This window comes from Miniopterus natalensis, chromosome 1 (assembly GCF_054644295.1).
Source record: "Miniopterus natalensis isolate mMinNat1 chromosome 1, mMinNat1.hap1, whole genome shotgun sequence".
In the NCBI taxonomy this organism is placed as follows: domain Eukaryota; kingdom Metazoa; phylum Chordata; class Mammalia; order Chiroptera; family Miniopteridae; genus Miniopterus; species Miniopterus natalensis.
Window position 1 is genome coordinate 126,071,058 of NC_142081.1, and position 23,717 is coordinate 126,094,774.

General features: G+C 39.7%; 1 protein-coding gene across 2 annotated transcripts in view; it reads left to right on the plus strand.

Annotated features, from left to right (window-relative positions):
• Window positions 1-10,466: 10,466 nt before the first annotated feature.
• Window positions 10,467-23,717, plus strand: part of USP6NL (USP6 N-terminal like) — a 167,639-nt gene continuing 154,388 nt past the window's right edge. Inside the window, exon 1 of one of the 2 annotated variants that reach the window (XM_087825699.1) lies at window positions 10,467-10,595. The gene's annotated coding sequence lies outside the window, so the exon portion shown is untranslated. The remainder of the gene's footprint in view (window positions 10,596-23,717) is intronic. The other variant, XM_087825696.1, reaches the window with a different exon arrangement.

Here is a 23,717-nt window from a genome sequence, read left to right on the forward strand (position 1 = left end):
AGGGAAAAAGGAACCATATAAAATGCCAACTGTTAAAAAAGAGGTTGCTGAAATATTTTAAAATATGGATGATAGTGGTTTATAACATATCACTGTGTTTTGTTGGTTCCATTAGGTTTACTTAAAAGAACAGTATAAAACTTTCATTTAAAAATATTTATATTTATGATATACTAGAAAATCTATTCTTTACAACTATTTAGACGTAGTATAAAATTTTTTAAATGTCAACTTAAAAATGTACAAGGAGAGTACATACTTTTTCAGAGTACTTTTAGGGATGAAAAAAGGGAAAAAAAGGAAAACCATTGATTTATGGATGGGCAGAGCAAAGAGGACTGAGAATAACCAGGAAGAAAGAAGAAAAAGTCACAGGAAATGTTTGCAGAATTGAAATAGACATTCAAAGAGGGGAATTCTTCTCTGCCTTGGACAGCTGAAGCAGGCAAGTGCCCCAGGTAATCTGCTGAGGCTTTAATTCTCGTGGGAAATATTTTCACCTTTGCCTCAGCCAAGCCGGTATTTTGAGTTTAGAGAGCAAGGATTCTGAACCTCTGCCCACCATGGGGTGGAGGTGGGGGTGCTCAAAAAGAGCTGACTTGTTTGAGAGCAGAGGAGGGGCTCCAAGCAGATTGTAAACTTGGGCATGCACTGGTAAGCAGGAGAGAGTGGAGGCCCTAGACTCTCAGAGCAGTGGGGCCTGAGGCATTCCCCTTAGGGTCCCTGGGGAGGTGATAAGGGCACTGTCTACCTAGGCAGGTAGACAGCACCCCTTGTGCCCAGCGTAGAACAAAAACAGGGGCCATTTGCTGCCAAGGGAAGAGTATGGGCTGGAGAAGAAGCATGTCACCCCAGACTCTTGTGAACCGAAGACCCTGGCCCCAGTATTCTGTGCTGTCTAAATTCCTCTTGAACCTTGGATGACCTAGGACCTGGGCAGGGAATCCCAATAATGCCTAAGACTGGATTTCCTTTAGTGGGAAAGGGGGCTTACAAACAGATGAATTTTTAGAGGGGAAACATGTCAGTTACATTTGTTTGAAGTCTGCGTGTTGCTGCATATTAAAAGCCGCTCCCTATAGACCGAAAAGTATTCGGTTGGGTTGACAGCTAGGAGGTCACGGGTGCAGTTTCAGCAGAGTGTGGGGCCAGGTCTAGATTTTACGGAAAGAGGAAAGAGCGGGAAGTGAGGAAGTGAAGAAAACAATGTAGGCCGCTCTTCCAAGGAACTCAGCTATGAATAGAAGGTAAGATAAAAAGTGGAAGCTGGAGGAGGAGGGGGCAGAGTAGAGGATTCTGCTGTCAGGCCACTGACAGCTGCACTGCGACGTGTATTCTCGCTGACTGTTTCTCTCTCATCTCCCAGGCATCTTGTTGTTTCCTTTTCCTTATGAAGGTGATTGTCAGGTAGAGTGAGCTGCTGCAATAGATGAACCCCTAAATCTCAGCAGCTTAACACAGTCCAGTTTTATTTCTCATGAAGGTAAAACCCAGTTGGGTATTTCTACTGGGCGGTGCGATCTCCTGCAGAGATGCGGGAACCCAAGCTCGTTCCATCCATGCCATCGGCCACACCTGGCTTCCAGAGTTGCTCTGGCAGGGGAAAGGGCGCAGAGGGCTGCCTGTGAGAGGTTCCCGCGGGCCAGGACGGGAAGCGGTGCACATCACTCTTGCCCGCTTTGAGCAGAACTAGTCACATGACCACACCTAGCTGCAAAGAGGCTGGAGATGTGGTGTGGCCGCGTGCCACGCCAGGAGATGGGTTTGATGAGTGTGCACCAGACTCTGCCACAGTCTTCTACCCATTCATTTCTGTTACCCACTTAAGAGTATATCTCAGGAGATATACTCAGGAGGGTATCTCGAGAGTATACCCTCGGTGTAGACTGGTATCTTGACCAGGGTGCTGCCTAGATTCCCGTCCTAACCTCTTTCCAGCCTGGTACATTTAAATCTCTGAGTTTCTTGTAGAGACTCTAAGGCAGTTATTCCCGCTTATAAATCAAGTCACAAAACACTTGAGTCCTTGGCTTGGGAAGTATCAGAGGGGCAGGTGTTAGAGGTTTGGAGGTGTGACAAGGGAGCAGGACCAAACAACCAACCTCCCGTGAAACATGGGCATTTCACTTTTCCCTTGGGGTTCTCTGCTGTGATGGCCATTGTCACCACTATGGTTTCTCCATGAATATCTTACCCCTCATGTAAACAAACCTGGCTTCACACAGCTGAGACAGGATAGCATTTTCAGAAAGACTGTATTCAATTTTAAGAAAGAACAAATAAAAATGAGCAGGGTATTGTGTGTAAACCAGAGGCCGCTGGTCACACATAGCCGCAGAATGACTCCACTGCCCACTCTCTCCTTTAAGTGCTGCCCCTCACGGCCAGGATGACTTCTCCATGTGGACTACCAGGTTTGGCCCAACTCTAGGCACTGTGCTCGATTTTGATATCTGATTCTTGGTCTCAGTGTTGTATCAGCTTGGCTTACTGATGAACCATCTTGTTAATTAGTGCCCTGTATTAATTTAAAATGCAAATCTAAAATCTTTACTGGTTTAAGCTCTTTTGTCTTCCATTCAGGACGCTCCTTTTTTTTTTTTTTTAATATAACTTTATTGATTTCAGAGAGAGAAAGGGAGAGGGAGAGGGAGAGAGAGAGAAACATCAATGATGAGAGAGTCATTGATAGGCTGCCTCCGGCACGGCCCGCACTGGGGATCGAGCCCGCAACCTGGATCATAGGTTGATGCTTAACTGCTAAGCCACCCTGCTGGGCAGAACACTCCATTTTTGTTAAGAACATACCTGAGGAGCCTAATAGCAACAAGAAACTTGTTTGGAGTATACATGGAAGCAGTCAAGGGAGTTAAAGGGTTTTTAGTGATGGTATATCCAAGGCGTGATAGAATTTGGCAAATCATCCCTATGAGATTATGTAGCATACCTTTTTCTTAGAGAAATATTCATGTCTACTAGGGCAGTATTTATCTTTGATGGGGAAGGTTGAATAATGACAAATTATTGCCATTTGATTCTTTTTTTCAAGACTTCATGTAGACTACTACCTTTATATTTTGAGGATTTGTTACATATTGTTTTAACTTAGATTGAATTGGTTACATTTCATAAAATTGAAATTTAGTACATTCTCTAAATTTCACAGTGATGCTTTGTTTTGGGTAAGTTCGTATCTCCAGATAGTTAATCTCACAGAATTACCACATGACCCCGCAGCTCCCCTCCTTAGTCTATATCTAAACTGACTAAAAAATAGGTACTGAAAAGAATACATGTATGCACATGTTCATAGCAACAGTATTCTCAGGAGCCAAAAGGTGGAGACAGCCCAAAAGTCCATCAGTGACTGAATGGGTGAACAAATTGTGGTATATCCATACAATGGAATATTGTGCAGCTATGAAAAGGAATGCAGTACTGGTGGTGTGGGCTACAATATGGGTGAACCTCAAAAACGTTATGCTAAGTGAAAGACAGACACAATGGTTGCATATTGTATAAGTCCAGAAAGGAGATAGTGTTTGCCAGAGCTGGGGATAGAGGAAATGGAAAGTAACTTCTTACTGGGTACAGAGTTTTTATGGGGGTGATGAAAAGGTTTTGAAACTACATTGAGGTGGTGGTTGTACAACATTGTGAATGCACTAAATGCTACTGAATTGTTTACTTTATATTATGTGAATTTTATCTCAACAAAAAAATCTTATATGAATGAGTCAGTAGGAGCAAAACATACTGACATTCATTTAATACTCAGCTATCAAGAGTTTTAAAAATTGAATTAGTAAATACTGATTCTCAACTAAACCTTCAAAATGATACGGCAAAAAGCAGTGTGACCCAAAGTGTGGTGTGTGTTTTAATGATGTAGGTAAGATGGGAAAAGCTTTAAATAACATTGCCTCACAGAGTGAGAAATTTAATTTCTTTTCAGAGATTTTTGTCACCTTTTATTCCCTGTGAATGCACCAGTGAGAGTCTCAATTTGGTGGTGGGATGTTAGCTGTTAGTCTGTTTAATATCTCTAACATACAGGAATCTCCTTTTTCAACAAAGAGAGATCAGGCTCCAGGCTCAGAGCTCTCTGTGGGCAACTCTATGGAAGTGGTTTTAATATCATTGTTTTATTTTTGATGTGTTCATTTTTACTTTTATCTTTCATTTATGTTACGTGACACCTGTTTTCCATTTTAATGATTTGCATTATAATTTAGATAGTGATGCAAAATTTCTCCTTTAAGTTGATCTAAGTAGAAATGTGAGTCAACTTAAAGAAAAACATTAAGTATATAATAATGTAAGTGGTATGAGGATTTGGGGGTAAAGTAGAACTCAGATGACTAAATAGGACACACTGGCATAAAGAAACACACACTGGACGGATGTGAGGACCTGCGTCTCTCACTGCTCTACTTGTGCAGCTCTGGGCACACCACCAAGCCCCCCTATGCTGCATTTAGTGCCTGCCTCACAGAGCCACCAGCTTCTGAGCTGCAAGGCAGCTGTGACACTGCCAGTGATTTCCTGTCATTTCCTGCAGTTTCTGATTCTGGGTGCAGCAGCTTCCGGACGTCCACCACTGATGTGGCATAACCAGGGAGTTAGTGGTGATCCCTTTTCAACCTTCACCCATCTTCTCCTTCCAAAGACTTTGTATGCATCTGATTCCCTATATTAAATACCTTTCTGCTAGTAATACCCGACTAATTCCTTTTTTCCTTGCTGAACCATAACATATTACTTTTATTGAATTCATAAAAGCTTACATTTTATAATAATACAATAAGAGTTAACATTTGTTGAGCATTTACTAACTACTAGTCATTGGGCTAAGATTTTACACACATAATCTCATTTAGTTCTCTTAAGAACCCTATGAGGTAGTTTCTATTACCATGCTCATTCTGCAGAGGAAGAAACAGGCAGGGGGTTACTTACTGGCCCAGGTCTCAGAGGTGGCAAGTAGCAGAGTGGGAATTTGAATTCGGGCTGTCTGAATGCAGAGAGTGTTCAATGACTCCACACTTTACTGCCCTTCCCCCTGCACAAACAAGTTTACTTCAGGTCTTCAATATAGTCTACTTCAGGTCTGAAACCAAAAGTGTTTTAGAATTCAGAAGTTTTGATTTTTAGAAGGGGGACACAGCATGTATACTGCATGTTAATTGTGGGGCACATAAAAGGGACCTGGGACGAGACCATGTACTCAAACACATTAAAAGTTCTGCAATGGGCTGAGTGTTCGTATTAAATAAAATAAAGACCATAAACAGCCCAAGGAAAGTTCAGTTGCTACCAAGTGAGGTAGGTGCCAAACTTAGGGAAAACAACTTTTGGTTTTCAGAGCTTGGTGGATTTCAAAATTGCAGATCAGGAATTGTGGACCTGCAATTATCATGAAGTATTAGCAAATAGAAAAGAGAGGCTTAATAGGTTTTTAATATTTTTTTTGTCTGTGGTTTTATTTTAATTGAAGCTTTAGTCAGGCTACTTGTGACCACTTCTTCTCTTTTATAGCCAAAGTATGTGGGCAAGGACTTATTTTTTATCTATTTAAGTCAATGTAATTGCAAGTATATTTACTTAGCAGATACCCAAAGGTTAAGGTCATTGTGTTGTTTAACAATGCCCAGCATATCACCCCACCTCAAAGGACAGAACCAGGAAAAATCAGCAAGTTAGTAGTGAAAAACCATAAATTAGGATTTCTTAAAGTTTACCTTTTTTGGGGGGGAGGGGCATTTTGGGGGTGCTTAAATTTTGTTTTGCAATTACAGTTGACATACAATATCATATTAGTTTCAGGTGAACATAATTAGACATTTATATACACCTTGTTCTTTTATAACTTGACCTACATATATAGCATTTCTGCTAATTTTGATAGTTACTTTTTAAGCCTTTAGCTAAAATATCGCTAACTATAGCTTTAACATTTTATTTTTAAATCAACTTATTCCAGTTACCTGTAGTTGGGTAGCAAACCACCCTAAACTCAGTGGCTTAGAACAGCCATTTATTATTGCTCTCATGGTTCCATGGTTCACTGGGCTCACCTGAGACATCCTCATTAGGGGTTTTTCATGGGGTCACACAGTTGGGGCTCAAGGCATCTGAAGGTTTGACTGTGCTGGACACCCAAGATAGCTCACCCACATACATGGCTAGCAGTTGATGGTGGCTGTTGCTGGGGGCTCAGCAAAGGTTCATTCAGTCCACCTATGTGTGGCCTCTCCTGTGGCTGAGGCTTCTTTCAGCATGGTGGCTGAGTCCTGGGAGGGTTAGAGTTCCAGAGGCCCCGGGAGAAGCTGCAAGGCTTCTCACGATCTAGCCTTAGAAATCACTTAGCATCACTCCCACCTTATTCTTTTGGTAAAAAGTAAGTCACAGGGCCAGTCTAGATTTAAGAGGAGGAAGATAAAAAGGGATGTAAATATTAGAGGCAAGGTTCACGGGGCGGGGGAGGGGCATCTTTCAAAATTAGCTACCACACAATTTATACAGACATGTGCACAAGAGTTTAAAAGTCAATTTAAAAATCATTTAGAGGCAAAAGTTTTCTTACCCTACAACAGTGACAAAAATGCCTTGTACTTCACTTTTTTCAATATCTTACAATGATTTTTAATGTATGTCTGCTTGATGAGACAAATTATAAATGGCATGACATTGTAGAAGTGGCCAAATGGAGAGGTGCTCAACTATAAGCTGAGCAGGAAGAAGAAATTCTTGAAAGCTATAAAAACGTAAGGAGACACTTTTCAAATGATAAGACATCATTATAGATTCCTGGGAAAGCATGATAGCCATTTTGGTATGTAATTAGGAGCAGGGTAGCTTGTGAGCAAAAAGGCAGAGGAGATAATGAGAGGCAGCCTTTGTAGTTGAAAACTAGTTATTCCTGTCCCCCCCTTTTTTTTTGAGTCACAGACTCCTTTGAGTATATGAGAAAAGTTATAAAACTTCCCCCCAGAATGGATATTTGTATTCCTTTGTTTCTTCCTGCATTCTTTCCTCCCTATCTTTTCTCCTCCCCTCCTTCCCTTCCTTCATTCCTTGTACAGTTACTTATAGGAACGGATTCTGTATCAGATACCGATCTGGACCAAGGGATAGACTGGGGAAGAAGACAGGTAAGTTTCCCAATCTCATGGCCTGTACATTCTTCAGATAAGGAGACAGGAAAAACAGAACAAAATGATCCACCCAGAAATAAACGAGACCACCTCAGGTAGTTTATAAGTAACAAACTGCATATACAACATCTTGCATACAATTTTATGGGGTTCACAATCTTTCCGTAGACTTATCTTCCTTGCTCTGCAATTAATAACTTCTCTTTTAAACCAAAGGATAACTTCAATGTGAACAGTGTGGATGTGGCTGTTGGCTCTCCATTGCTCTTTCACTTACACCGAGAGCACAGATGTTGACTGTTTGTTTTTCCCAACCATGAAGAACACCTATGTGTAGTGTCATTGGAACTGACTTTCCTACCAACAGAGGAGCACTGGTTTCTATGAAATTTCAGAAAGTACTGCTGCTTGTGAGGATGAAATGTGCCCTGCAAGGCTTTCCACAGCTTTATTGAAAAAAAAATTCCTCCCTTAGGAAACTATCTGTTTACTCCTCTTAAAAAAATTAAATGGATCAGATAGCCATGGGTTCACATTTTGAAGTCTCAATTTACAGGAGACTCTAAGGACCTACCCTTTCATCCATAGTCTGAAGATGAGAGTGAAGGATGGATGGTTTGCTTTGTAGAATTTTTTTCCCTCTGTCCTCTGTTTTTATGTTCTTACCACAAATTGTACTTCTGGCCTTAGTTATGGCATCTTGTGGGGGATTCAAACGTATACTTTTACTTTTGGCAACATTTTAAGTTCTTTTCATTAGCATAACATAAAACTTTTGCAAAAGTGAAATGCAAATATCCATCTATCTAGTGTTCCATTGGTTGTAGTTTTGAACCTTTGGTATTTGGTAAATATTTTAATTGGTAACACAAACTGTTATTCCATATGTCTTTTTTTTCTTTTTCTTTTCACTTATGGTGCTTTATTGATATCAAGCTTTTACCCTTTCTTCAGTTAAGGGGTATTTTAATATCTGGCATTTCATGTTGGAGTGAATATAATCATAGAATGAATATAATCTAAATATAATTATTTAGGGGTTGGTAATATATGGTTCAGTGAGTCAAAAACCATCAATTTCTATAGGTACATTTTTAGTGGAACATAGCCACACTCGTCCTTTAATATAAAGTGTATGGCTGCTCTTATGTTTATTATCTTTCCTCTTTCAGAAAAAATCTGCCTATTCTATTTAGAGGGAAAAAGATTCTATCTTTATTTCCTTTAAAATCATTGACCTAAATTTAAAATTTATGAAATGCCACAGGTAAGTAAAATTGCATGCCTATCACATGTCAAGCACTGCCCTGGAGATATCTCAGTAAGCAAGAAAGATAAAAATCTGTGTTTATAGTTTAACAATACCTCTAAGATGCTTATTAATAAAAATTATGGTAAGCCCCAGAAGTTATACCTAAGAATAAATCAGGTTTTATATTGAAGCGACATGACTCACTGATGACACTTTGACTTGGGGAAAGATGTGGGGATTTCTGAACTTTAATACTATAGCATCAGACTGTGATTACTGAAGTATAAAATTGAGTCAATGATGCTCATGATGAAGTCCAAAATAAAGTTTTAAAAATGTGGCCAGGGTCGTTCATCCAAATTCCCATGAACTCATTAACTAGTGACTTGGGTTCTTGTCTATGATGTTTGCAGTGATGTCCCGTGAGTAACATCTCTTGCATGTCTCAGTGGTTCCCAAGATCTCCTTAAATGATGGGAGCTGAACCCCAACATGGCAATTTAATTCATTACCATTTATTGAGGGCCTACCATGTGCAAAGCAATCTGTGGGTCCAGTGGGACTACAAAGCTGTGTGAGTGGGGGGCCTGTGCCTTTCAGAAGTTCAGGATACCCCAGTCTGGGTGATAGCTAATCAGAGCATTCCACAACTTTGGGAGAAGTGTTTGGATGTTTCCCATGTCCTCCCACCAACTGATCTGCTTTTACCTCAATTCATATATCAAACAATTTATGCCATTTTTGGATCAAGATCATAAAAATAAACACCAGTCTTCACAAATACAGTTTAAATGAGTGAAAAGAGCCAAAGGGAAGTATACATTTGTATTTTCTTAAAAGCGTACAAATAGGATCACATTTGTGAGCTGGAAGGAGCCTTAGAGACCGCCTAGGACCTCATCTTCCCTACAGTTCCTAAAGTCTGCATCTTTAGATGTGACCCTCCTTCCATCTCTCCTCTCCCGTATTGCACACAGCACCCAGTTTCTTCGTGTCAGTTTTCACCAGCTGGAAAAGGAGATAACATCAACCATGCCGCGTTGCCAGCTTTAGTAATTCTAGTTCCTGGAACCAAGGACAGGAAGCCTTTTAGTCATTTGCACAGCCTAATTTTTCTAGCTTCTATTGACGAAGTCATTTAACTGTCAGCTAAATACAGTGTTGGAAAGTTTACATCATTCGTCTTTTTATGGCACCTCTTAATGGGAGGCTCTGGAGATTAAAACTCTTGACAATTTTCATGAAATTAAAAAGGAAAGCTGACCTAGAGAAAGACGGGACAGAAGAGGAACATTTGAGAACTTTTCCGTAGCAATTGGGGATTCTGCGCAGCAGCCTATTTAACGTCGGGCTGTTTTAACACTCAGAGTAAGTTCCTGAAAAATGACAGGCATAGGAATTTTGTCAGAAGCAATGTCATTTTATTAAGAGGGTGGTTATTGTGCACTTACTAATGGCCAAGCATTCGCTTGTTTCAGGTAACAGCCCTACCAGGCAGGTACTATTATTTTAAGATAAAGAAACTGAGGCACAGAGAAAGTGAAATAGATTCTCTCCTCCGGTGTGAGTCGGAAACGAAGCCGCAGGCATGTGGCCGCCGAGACCACGCTCCCGGCGACTCCCGGCGACTCCCGCTGACCTCACGCCCGGTCCCAGCCCTCCCTCGACCTGTCCGCGGGGCTCCAGGTTAAGTCCGTCGCGTTCCTCCAAGGTCTCCGGTGCGCCCCGGGCCCCCCCTCTCCCCCTCAGCATCCGGGGGTCGGAGCCGCCGGGCCCCGGCTTCCTGCCGCGGCCGCGGAGCGCCCGGGCGCGCGGCCCCGCGGGCGGCGGGAACGCGGAGCGGCCGGCGGTGCCGCCGGGAAGGGGCGCCGGGCCGCGCCAAGATGGCGGCGGCCGCGGCCACAGGAGCGACGGTTGGCGGCGGCCGGTGAGGCGGGCGGGGCCGGCGGCGCGGAGGCGGGGTCCCGGGCTAGCCACCCTGGGAGGCGGGGGCCGTTTCCATAGCGGCGGCAGGAGGTGTCGCGCCGGGGAACTTCCTGGTTCCCGGGCTCGGCTGCGCCGGGATCCTCTTGGAAGGGAAACAATGGGGCGGAGGGCACTGCGGTAGCCGCCGCCGCGCGGGGACCTGCTCGGCCGCCGGACTCCCGCTCTGCCCCCTTCGCTGCCTCCGCTGGGACCGTCCGGAGGTAACTTCCTTTCCTCCTCTCCCACTGCCAGTTGCCGGCCGGCGGCGGCGTCTCCCCGGGTTTCCTCCGGGGCAGGGACTCCGACTTGGCCCCGGAGAGCCGGACGCCGCCATTCTCGGACCCAGGGGAGGTGGACGGAGCTGCGGCTGCTCCCTCAGCGCTCGCAGGGGGCAGGCTCCGGAAACGTTCGCGGGGCCGCCCTGGTCTCGCCTCTGGAACCTTGACTTGGGGAGGGGGTTCTGCGGCTGTGATTGACAGGTTGGCGGGCGCCGGGTGGGGGGCGCGGGGGCGCGGGGGGAGTGTCTGGCGGGGGCAGCGCGGGGTGACCTGATGGCCGGTGGAGGGGCTCGTGGAAGGGGCCGGGGCCGGCAGGTCCCGGGGGAGAGGAGCCCCGCTGCCCCCTCCCCCGGAGCGAGTTTCGGTCCCCGGGAGACGCGTCTCCCTTGCAAGTTTCACTTGCGTGCTCCAGAGCCCGAGTGGGCAGGACTGAGGCAAACTTCTCGCTTTTACATGAGTGCGTTCGTGCTGAGGAACTTTGTTTCGACCGGGCAAGGGGAGGGTGAGGTGAAGGAGGGGTTCGGGGAGCCCGGAGATCGGTGCGTCTTCGCAAAGTTTGCAGAATAGTTAGCAGCTAAGAGCCTCGTGGCTCTGCGGCACATCTAATACGGGAGGATGGTTACTCGCAGATGTTTTAACGCCAGAGAATGTGAGGAGTCTTATGAATCCACCGGTGGACATTTATAGATATTGGAGATTGAACTCTCCCCGCCCCCCTCCCCTTTTAATTCCCAGAGGCTCTGTAGTCAGTAGGCTTTAACCGGAGTTAGAGGAGTCCCTGATGGAGCTGGGAACGAGTTTTGAATCGGCAGTACCCAGTCACTGGAAATAATGTGACATAAATGGAAAAGAAAAGTGGGGACACGATCTCGAATGTTTTGCTGGCTGGAAGAAAGTGATTTCAGTCCTGCGTTAATCCATTTATAAAAAGAATTAAGTCTTTTGGGATAGATATTTAATATTTTGTAGCTCAGAAAAGTTGGACAGAACTTTAAAGATCGCCTTGGTCAACTCCCTCGTATATAGAATCTCAGGGAAGTTCTGTTAGAGGAAAATCAGGGTACTTTTTTCTTTTATGAAGTCACCTGCATAAGAATTAAAATTAGCCAGCATCAAATCAACAGCGGTTTATTTGCCTTTAAAAAAAAAACAAAAACATCACCCAAGGATATGTGTCCATTGATTTTAGAGAGGCAGGGAGGGAGGAGGGAGGGAGAGAGAGAGAGAAACATCGATGGGTTGCCTCCCTGAGGCACACTGACTGGAGATTGAACCTGCCTCTTGGGTGTGTGCCCTGAGGGGGAACAGAACCCCAGACTTTTCCCTGTATGGGACAATGCTCTAACCAACTGAGCTCCACCGTGCAGGGTGGTTTATTTACTTTTATTTCGCACTCCATCAGACCCTAAAATTGAGACAAACACTTCTGCGTTTGCTGCTCTTTTATAATAAAGTTTGTAAACACAGACTAGTTTATTACTTAAAATGGATGTTAATGATGTTAATCCTTTGTTGTCTTCTACATAGGCAATTGAAATATGTCAAAAGAAAAAAATTATACTAATAAAAGTAGAAATACATTTTCAAAGGAAAACCACAGTTTTAATTTCAAGTAGCCTGAGTTAACAGAAATTCCTTTGAGTTGTCACAGGCGCATTCAAAGAAGCATTGTGTGCCAAACCTTACGTCTTGGTATTGGTGCCTCCTTACTGTTTTTAGCTAGACCGTGAGTCTCTCTTGTACTTGTTTTTGGTAAGGATATCCCATTACCAGTTTGAACAGTGTTTTGAGATGAAATAGCTCCTAGTAAGGACAACTCCTCCATTGGTTAAACAAGCCAGTAAGTAGAAGTGACAGCTTTGGCACCATCTGTTAATGGACTGGTCATCCTTAGCATTATTGAGAACCAAGACAGCTTCCTGGCCTGTGGATCCAGACTGGGCTGGGCCTCCAGTGCCAAGCAGAGGTTGCACTGGTCAGTCTTTGCCACCATGTGCTCATCTATCTCAAGTTACTGTTACATTTTGTAGCCAGTGAAAAATGGGTGAAAAAGAGGCCAGTAAATTCAAGCTAGTGGCAAATTGAAAACAAAATTACTTTGGTTACAAAGTACTAGGAATGAAAAGACAGTATGAAGCTGGCAAAAGACTTAGCAATGATACTAAAATTTTGGGAATTACTGCTTCAGGTAGAGAGAAAAAGACAAGGGATTACATTTTGTGGTTTATGTTTGCAATTTCACTTTAACCATTCTTGTTTTGTTTTAGTTCAGTGGTATTGTTATAAACAATACTTAGACCATTTATTACCAGAAAGTATAATTTGTCCCTTCAGTGTGATTTTTGGAAGGCATGTTGCATTCTTAGATGTGATTTACTTATATTTAGAGACTCATATTTTTCCCTTTTAAAAAGTGTCTCCATTCTTACAGTGGAAGTCAATACAAAGATAATATTAATTTGAAAGAATTCTACCTTCTAGTGCACTTCATTGTAGTATGTGGGAACAGAGCATGGAATTAGAGTCACAAACACTTGGTTTCACAACTGGTGTGTGCCATTTCCAGGCTATATGACTCTTCACACTTTGGTGTCTACTGTCATAACTTTGGCACCGTTACTTGTTAGTTTCTATATCTGTAAAACTGGGATTAAATGTTAAAAGATTCTTTGATTTTTTTTTTTTTTTTTACAGAGATACTATCATCTGATATTAATATAGTATTATATATTGATAGCATTATAGTATTTTGATTTAACTCTGATGGCATTTTCCCTTAGAAGAGCTTAAACAACCTTATTTAAAATAGCTACTAAATCATGCCCTGTCTAGTTTTGCTCAGTAGTTAGAGAGCTGGCCTATGGACTGGACCTAAGGGTTCAATTACTGGTGAAGGGCATGTACCTGGGTTGCAGGTTCGATTCCCGACCCCGGTCAGTGTGCATGTGGGAAGCACCAATTGATGTGTCTCTCTCACATCGATGTTTTTTTAAAAAAATATATCTTTATTGATTTCAGAGAGAGGAAAGGAGAGGGAGAGAGAGAGAGTAACATCAATGATGAGAGAGTCATTGATCGGCTGCAGCCCGCAACCTGGGCATGTGCCCTGACTGGGAATTGAACCCTGATCGCCTGGATCCTAGGTCGACGCTTAACGGCTGAGCCACGCCCGGCTGGGCTCACGTCGATGTTTCTCTCTCTCTCTCCCCCTCCCTCTCTTCCACTTTCTCCAGAAATCGATGGAAAAATATCCTCAGGTGAGGATTAACCAGAAAAATAAAAAATAAATTTCTAAAGAAAACAAAATATCTACTCACAAAAATAGTAGCATCAATCTAACCTAAAATAAAAACATATTTAGTAAATGGCAGGAGTTTCACTTGCTTCTAGGAAGATCAGGAGTGACTGGAGTTTCATATCTTGTTTTCTTAAGTGTTTTTGGCTCTAAAGACATTAATTATTCTCTGATAGAAGTACAAATTGCAACTGTGTCTTGCTGACATTAACGAGTGTAGAAAAAGTTATAATTTTATCCTGGAATTTTCCTCACTGAATTAGCAAGTGAATTAAAAATATTAGAGTAATGTTTTTCATGGAATAAGTGAAAGGATATCATTTTAAGCTTCTTAGTGCATGAATTTCAGTTAGTAATGTTATATATATTAATAAAGGCAAATTAATATTTTATTATGGAATTAATGCAGTGTTCATAAGCCAATTAGCTCTCAGGGCTTTTTATTCCTGTTTCTTTTTGTTTAGTTTTTGGACATTTTAATGCTCATTAGCCTCTCTGTGGTAAGATAAGAAAAGATAAAGTGAAATAAGATTTTGAAAAGTCAGGTACAATGGAAAAAAATTGAGTAGGTGAGGAGGTTAAGATTTATGAAGTTAGGGGGGTGTGTGTGTGTGTGGCTAGATATTTCTGTGTATTTTGCCAATGCTTGTTATGAAAATTAATTTTCATACAATGACTATTGACATTAATGTTTAAAAATTTAAAAAATCTATTTTTCTCACCTGTCTTATGTTCTTCTAGCTTTGTTTTGGATTGATATTTAAAAACTAATCATTCCATTTTCTCCTTTTCTATTAGCTTGGGATTATATACACACACTTTGAATAATTATAAAGGCAGTGTTTATTAAAATACATTTCATTTTCAAAATTGAGCTATCAGTTGTTAAAGTGTGTATACATTTTTTTGGGACACCCTGTATGTATATTTTACTATTCTTTTAGCATTTGCCTAAGAAATTCTAATATGTCTTCTCAACCTATCAAAGTGCAATATTAATTGAAACTTTCACTCTTTTTTCAGATGATGGAAGGCCTTTAAAAACGTTAAAGCCAATTTTCTTTCATTACCTATTTCATTGTTATCATGTTTTTTTTGTTTTGTTAAAAATGTATCTTTATTGATTTCAGAGGGAGGAAGGGAGAGGGAGAGGGAGAGATAGAAACATCAATGTTATGAGAGAGAGTCCTTGATCAGCTGCCTCCTGCACACCCCCTACTGGCGATCGAGCCCGAAACCTGGGCATGTGCCCTGACCGGGAATCGAACCTTGATCTCCTGGATCCCAGGTCAATGCTCAACTGCTGAGCCATGCCCAGCTGGGCTTGTTATCATATTTTTAAGGATATTTATGTGTGTGTGTGTATAGTGTTTTTAAGTATATATATATAACCCCCAAAGATGTTATTTTATTGTTTTATTCTGTAACTATTCAATTAGACTTAACTGCATTTTTTCCATTCCTTTTTGCATTATTGACCTTCCATTTGGAATAATTCTTCTGCCTGAAGAATACCCTTAGTATTTTCTTTAAAGTGGATTAGTATTGGCAAATTTTCATATTTTTTGTTTGTCTGAGGATGTTTTTATTTCACCTACATTCTTGAAAGATACATTTTGCTAGGTATAGAATTCTAGATTGGAGATCTATACATACATATACAGGGTGTCCCCCCAAATGTATACATCATGTCTGTAGATTCTATTGCATTTTGAAAAGAAATGTATTTTAATAAACACTGCTTTTATAATTATTCAAAGTATGTATACTTTTTTTGGGACACCCTATATTTATATGTTAGTTTTTGTAGAAGAAATTATTCTGAAGCATTTGACTTTGTTTCTATTGAGAAGTCAGCTGTAGTTTATTGCTCTCTTGTTCATAATTTGTTTCTTTGTCAGACAGTTTTAAAGATTTCCTTTTTGTCTTCTGATTTCAGATGATTTTCTCTCTCGTCTTTTCTCTCTTGGGGTATATACCTTTTGATGCTGTGACTTGATGTATTTCATCAGTTTTATATAGTTCTCAACCATCTCTTCAGATATTGCTTTTTCCCCATTCTCTAGTTTAATCCTCCGGGGTTGTCAATTATATACAATGTTGGATCTTACTGAGTCCGCTGTGTGTTTCACCTGTCTTCTGTATTTTCCATTCTTTTGTTTCTTTTTCATTCTGGATATTTTCTTCTGGCCTATCTTCCGGTTTACGAAATTCATCCTCATCTTTGTCTAATCTGCTCTTACATGTATTGTCTTGGTTCTTAATTTTGGTTATTGTATTTTTTATTCTAAAGTTTCAATTTGGTGTTTTAAAAATCTGCCATGCAACTTTAGTAGTTTCTAATTTCCTATAAAAAATTTCAAACTTTGCATATATCTCTTTGGACGGAGTAAGCATGGTATGATAGTTTTATCCCAGAGTCCTACAGGTTTTTTGTTGTTGTTTATTATTTCTTGAGGAGGCAGATCTCCTTACATTCCTGCTTATCTTTGATTGCGTACTGTTTATTGGAAAAAGCATTTCTAGAAGTAATTATAGATTTAGGTAAGGAATTTTCCATTGCTTTTGCCAGGCACTTATGATCACCTTTATCCAAACTGAGGTTTTATTGGAGAGTCTGTACAAGGTCCTGGTTTAGTTTACTTCTGGGCTGTCCCTTCTGGGATTCAGCTTTTTGAGGTCTCATTTGAAATTAGGGGATGGTTTCTTTGTACTCTGATATTTCATCTTCCTTAGCCTGCAAGTTTGCCTAAGAGCAGTTTAGCCTCTCAGGCACCTCTTTTGATTAGGCAAATAGTTCCAGGAGTAAAATGCCATGCTTTTATTCTGGATTCCTGTTACCTCTTGGACTGTAGCTGGTAATTCCTCATTATCTTGTTATCTCTTTGGCACCTCCCCCTTAAAATTAAGGTGTTTATACATATAATAATGTGCACTAATTAAATGTGTACCTTAAATTTTTATAAATGTAATTAAGTGCATAATCATATCCACTTCAATATATAGGACATTTTTGTCACCCTAGGAGTCTCTGTCACACTCCTTCCCAATCAGTACTACCTTCCTCCCCTGATTCAGAACAATTACTCAGTTTTCTGTCACCGTGGACTAGTTTTGCATTTTGTAGTTTTTAATCAAAATGGTATCATACAGGATATAGTATCTTGTGTCTGACTTCTCTCATTCAACATTGTATTGTAGCAGTGAGATTCAACTATATTGTTGCATGTGGCAGTGGTGTTTCTTCCTTATTGCTCGGAACTTGTTCTGTTACTGTGGCACCTAAAAAATTATCTCACACTTCAGGGACTTAAATGATGAAAACTTTTTTTTTCCCTTATAAATCTGCAGTTTGGGCAAAGCTTTTTTTCATTTGGTTTCAAGTTGGGCTGCTTGAAGGTTTGCTCACATGTCTAGTGGTTGATGATGTGGCCTGAGCATGCTCCACTACATGGTGGCTGGGTTCCAAGGGCAAGCGTCCCACCCACGTGTGATGAGAAGGGGAGTGAAGAACCAGTGAGGCACACAGACGCTCTTTTGCTTCTTATGATTTGGCCTTGAAGCTTATGTGGTATTACTTCCACTGCAGTCTATTCTTTGAGGCAATTATGAGTCTACCCAGGTTTAAAGAGACAGAAAAGTGGATTCTACCTCCTGTTGGAGAGAGGCAAGATTCTGGAAGGGCATGTGAGACCAGAAATAATGCAGTGACCATTATTGGAAAATACAACCTGCCATAGTAATAGCTAATACATGAGTATATCACCGTTTTTCTATTCTACTTTTTTTTTAATCCTCACCCGAGGATTTTTTTTCCCCCCATTGCTTTTCAGAGAGAGTGGAAGGGAGAGATAGAGAAAGAGAGGGAGAGAAAGAAACATTGATGTAAGAGAGTCACATCGACTGGCTGCCTCCTGCGCGTTGAGCCTGCGACTGAGATACGTGTCCTTGGCCAGAATCATACTCGCGACCCTTCGGTCCGAAGGCTGATGCTCTAACCACTGAGCAAAACCAGCTAGGGCTGTCCAGTGTACTCTTAATAGACATTTGGATTGTTTCCAGTTTTGGGCTATTATAATAAAGCTATGAACATTTTTATATATGTAATAATATGTATTTTGTTGGACATATATACTCCCTTCTTTTGGATATAATCCTAGGAATGGAATTATTGAGGTAGAATATAAATAAATATATAAATACATTTATGTATATACACATATATACACATACACACACATACTATCAAACAGTTTTCCAAGTGGTTGTACCAATTTATACCCTCTGATATTTTTAATAATTTAAAAATATACTTAATGTATATATTTTTGTGTAGCTTTCTAGTATCTTCAAGCAAGAAGGTTGATCTGTAATACCTGGCCTATCTTTGTTGGATATGCACATCGCTTATCTTGTCTTTTAATGCAATTTTTCATGCATTTGTGTTTTACTTTTCTAGTTAGATGCTTAGTTATTAGAACATAGGGACTAGTTATAAGAGTCTGGTTGTTAAGTAGTAGACTAATTTTTACAGTAGCATTTTAGAATATGTATTCAAATTACTGCTAAGAGTGGTTACCATTAGCAGACTATTGACATTAATTGCTTAAGAGAAATTAAAAAATTGCTTTTAGGGGAGATTGAGCCCCATTCCTCATCAGTTTATATCACACTTTGTTTTTGACCCAATTTTTTATTACCACTTTGAATTCTAAGCTCCTTCCTAGACTTGCTTGGGAAATATTTTTCTATTACCAAAAGTTTTCCTTCAAAGTTGATATCATGAGGATTGCCAAAAGAACATCATCTAGGTTCTCTCCTCTCTCTTAGGGTTACCTTTGATTATTTCACTGTTAATAGTCATTTTGACTTTCTTCCAAGTGTCATTTGAATCTGACCCACTTTTAAAAACATAGCCAACTAGTTTGTTTCAGTTCATACCTGTTATGGTTATGATTGATTGATCCTGTTTATAATGCTAAGGAAGTTAGAATCTTTCTTAGTTACCTAGTGAATTAAAATAAGCTTTTAGGTCATAAATCTTTCAGTGCTAGAGTGAGAACTTAAAAATTGTGTTTCAACTCTTTTATTTTATGCAATAAGACAAAAAATGGATCAGTACTAATACATATATCAAATATGTAAAGTATTTAGTTTACCAAAGCATTTTTTATGCATAATCCATGATAATTTTGAGTGGTAGGCAGGTTGGAAATTTTAATTGTAGTTTTACAGTTAAAGAAGCAGGGGCAGAGAAGTGATGTGATCTGAATTTCTAGAGCTGGTTAATGGCAGAGCTGTACCATTTGTATCTAGGACTTCCTATATATTGAGTGATTTTTAAATTTTTTTTTTTGCAAGGCCTATAGTCTATCGTCAACTTGCTGAATTTCAAGTTTATTGACATACTGTATGAATTTTCCTCTCTTCAACTGTAATATGTATATTTTTGGCCCATAAATTTCCTCATTTTCATTGACTGCAGGGCCTTTGCATGAGCTGAAGCTCTTAACTCCCATCTCACCCTGGTTTCCCTTGGTGCTTTTGTCCTGAATGTATTCTGTTAGCTCAGGATGGCTGGGACCAGGTGTCTGTCTATCTGTCTGTGTGTCTCAGTTTCATTGAATTTATTGGGGTGACATTGGTTAATAAAAGTATATTAAGTTTCAGGGGTACAATTCTATAATACATCATCTATATATTGTATTCTCTACTCACTACTCCAAGTCAAGTTTCCTTCCATTACCATTTACCCCCCTTTATCCCCTGCTACCTCCCTCCTTTCCTTCTGGTCATCACCATACAGGTTTGTTTTGATTGTTGTATCTGAAGCCCCTTGAGAAGTTTTTGCATTATTGTATGGCTGAATTAGTATTTACTGAATGGATGGATGGATGCAGTCTTGTGTTTAGAATCTAATTAGAGATAAATTTCTTGAAGATAGAGCCTTGAATCAGGTCTACTTTTCTTTATATTTCTTATGGTGTCTGCTACAGGGCATATTATTATAGTTGGCAGCCTGGAATTTTTAACTGACTTTTTTTAAAGGATGCCTGGCTCCTGAAAATTAGAGATACTGTATCTTTCATTTTAGCTTTTATCTGTAGAGGTCAGGCATTATGTGCAGTCCTGATAGGATGTATCAAGAGAATTAGGCAAATACAGCATTTATAAGCCACTTTTAAAAGATCCTGCCTATGTCACTGAGATAAGTAAGGAAGCCTTGGAAAGGACATTTGTTTTCCTAAGTACATAGAAGCTGACTTGTTGACCGGTAAAGGTACTAGAATTTGATAAGTCCTTCTGGAAACCTAACTTAAATTCCACCCATAGATGGTGAAATTAGACCTTATTCTTATCTGATGCTTCATTAACGTACACATGTAAACAAACCGAGGAGACCAAACGATTACTCTTTTTGCCCATCTCATTCTCTGATCTCATTAGCAGGAAGTACTTTGTTGATTTAGTGAAATGGATAAACAAACCTCCTTTTACTCTAGCAGTGATAGATTTGCTTTACTTCTCTTGAGCTGGGAAAATATTTAAAGCTCTGGGAATTTAGCATTGTGTTTCAGGGGCTATAAATTGCAGAAAAAGCATTTTTTTATAGAAAGCCCAGGAATTGTGAAAGTACAGTGGTGAGACCTTCTGTGTCAATAAATACTGACCTTAATATTTGGTAAAGTTATTTCTTTATCTGGAATGAGCATATGTTACTTGGGAATCTGCCCTGACATATATATTTGAACTAATAAACTGAATCTGAATTAAGAAAGGAAGGTACTAGAATTACTATGACGTAAATTCCATGGGGACAGGTTCTTTGTTTTCTTCAGAGCCTAGAACACTACCTAACTCATAATAGCTGCTCAGTAAATATTTATTGAATGAATTGTAAATTTGTATATTATCTGTCTTTTAAATTTAAAAACTGAACATTATTTAAGTATTGGTTTATAAGCCTTTGGGGAAATAAATTCAGATTGGTTGAGGTATCTTTTCTGATTATATCCTGCTGATTGTGAGAAAGTTGCGGAAAGTACGTTGCAGAGCATTCATTCATTGTTAAATATCTGAGACATTTTAAAACAGTGCATGATAGTCCATTACATGTAAATTAACAACAGTTCATTCAGTCAGTTCCTTGTTATTGGACATTTAAGTTGTTTATAATTTTTTTGCTGTTACAAATAATACTTCAGTGAAGGGAATTTTCTTAAGCTTTTTCTTGGGATGGCAGTTCAACAAATAGCAATTTAGCAAAACAGGATCTAGTGTTTTCTATTAGAAAATGAACTTGGATTACACAACTGTGAAGGTGAGGTCAGAAACTTCAGTGATTAGATAGCTGAGATCAGACATCAGAAATGGTACAACTCTTTGGGTAGGTCAGCTGGTTCTATATGTGGATGATGGATAATCATCAGTCTTTCACGGAAAAGCTGCCTTGTAATTTGTAGTGGAACTGGCTATCGCTTGTATTTGTCTTTAACTTTTAAAGAGTAAATAAGTCACTGCAACTGTTTCTTCCTCTTAATTATGACTTAAAGATTGTAAGTGCAATGAACTCCTTTATGACATTTACATATATAAGGTTACTTTTATTTATAATCATTTTATTTCTGAATTTTGTTGGAAAATTTTTGATTTTTTATATTAAAATATTACATTCATACAAAAGACTATATGTAATATGTGTTATGTAAGGTCTTATATAGTGATGTCCATACTATCCCCTCCCTCAGCTTAAGTGATAGAACATTAGTAGTAACTCTTGGATCACATCTCCCTCCTCCTCCTTCACCTTACTGTCCTGAAGAAACCATCAGCCTGAACTCGGGACTAGTATTCTCTTGCTTTTCCTTATAGTTATATTGCATAGGCGTATGTCGCTAAAGAACATATTGTTAATTTCACATATTTTGGAACTTTTTATAAATGGTATATGTTTGTGTGTGTGTGTGTGTGTGTGTGTGTGTGTGTGTAGTATATGTTCACAAATTTAGTGAGTAGAATTAAAACTCACAAATTTATTTGCATTTAAAGTTAACATATTTATCCTCTGCATTAGTCATCTTGTGCTATGTCACAAACAACTGCTAAATTTCAGTGGTGTACCACTATGAGCATTGAATTCTAGCTCACAGGCTCAGCAGTCTCTTCTGGGTTTGACTGGGGGGTGGCTGGGTTTGGCCATAAGCTGTGGGTTGGGTGCAGCTACATGCCAGGTATTTATGCATTCTGGGACCAATAGCTACCTGGGGTAAAGTGGAAGAGCTCAAGAGAACACAGACAAGCTTGGTGCTCTTAAAGCCTCCCATTAGAACTGGGACAGTGTCAGTTCTGCCCACTTTCCAACACGTCATATGGCCAGGACCTCAAATCCATGAGGTGGCCCCCAGGGAAGCCACGGCAAGGGTAGTGAGTGAAAGAAGACATATGAACAAAAGCTAGTGTTTGCCACATCTTCCACCCGAATAACAGCATAGGAAACTTGGAATATTTCCATTCTATTACCTCCCTTCTAAATTACATGCTGTTTTTGTTCAGTATTTAAGGTGCTCTTTTGGAGCTCCTAATTTGTTTGCACTTATTCATGTTTACAATTTTATTTTTCAATTACAGTCTTTTAGTTTTGATGGTTTCCTTTGCTGTACAAAAAATTTTTAGTTTCATGTAGTCCCATTTCTTTATTTTTTCTTTAGTTACCTTTGCCTAAGGAGGTATATCAGAAAAAATATTGCTGAGAGAAATGTCAGAGTTTACTGCCTATGTTTTCTTCTAGAGTTTTATGGTTTCCAATTTTACATTTTTCCCCCTCCAAATTTTACATTTAGGTCTAGAATCCAATTTGAGTTTATTCTTGTATATTGAATAAGAAGGTGGTCTAGTTTCATTGTTTTTTGCATGTATCTGTCCAATTTTTCCAAACACCATTTGTGAATAGACTTTTTTTTACCTCACTGTGTGTTTTGCCTCCTTTGGCATATAATTGACCATATGGGTGTAGGTTTATTGCTGGGCTCTCTATTCTGTTCCATTGGTCTATATGTCTATTTCTATGCCAGAAACCTTTTAGTATAGTTTGACATCAGGTAGCCTGATTCCTCCAACTATTTTCTTCTTTCTCAAAATTACTGTGGCTGTTCGGGATCTTTTGTGGCTCCATATAAATTTTAGGATTATTCTGTGAAATATGACATTGGTATTTTATAGGAATTGTGTTGAATCTATAGATTGCTTTGGGTAGTATGGACATTTTGATAATATTAATTCCTCCTACCCATGAGCACAGTATATTCTTCCACTTATTTGTATCTTCTTACTTTCTTCAGTGTCTTATAATTCTCTGAGTATAAGTCTTTTACCTCCTTGGTTAAATTTACTCTTAGGGAATTTTTCTTAAAATGCAATTCTAAATGGGATTATCTTTTAGCTTTCCTTTTTGATAGTTCATTGTCAAATGGTGTATAAAAATGCAACTGATTTCTGGAGATTTATTTAGTATCCTGCTACTTTACTGAGTTCATTTATTAGTTCTCATAGTTTTTTGGTGGAATCTTTATGGTTCTCTATGTACAGTATCATGTCATCTGCAAATAATGACAGTTTTATGTCTTCCTTGCCAGTTTGAATGCCTCTTATTTCTTCTTTTTGTCTCATTGCTGTGGCTAGGACTTCCAGTACTGTGTTGAATAAGAGTGGTGAAAGCGGGCATTCCTGTCTTATTCCTAATCTTAAGGAAAACACTTTGAATTTTCCCGTTG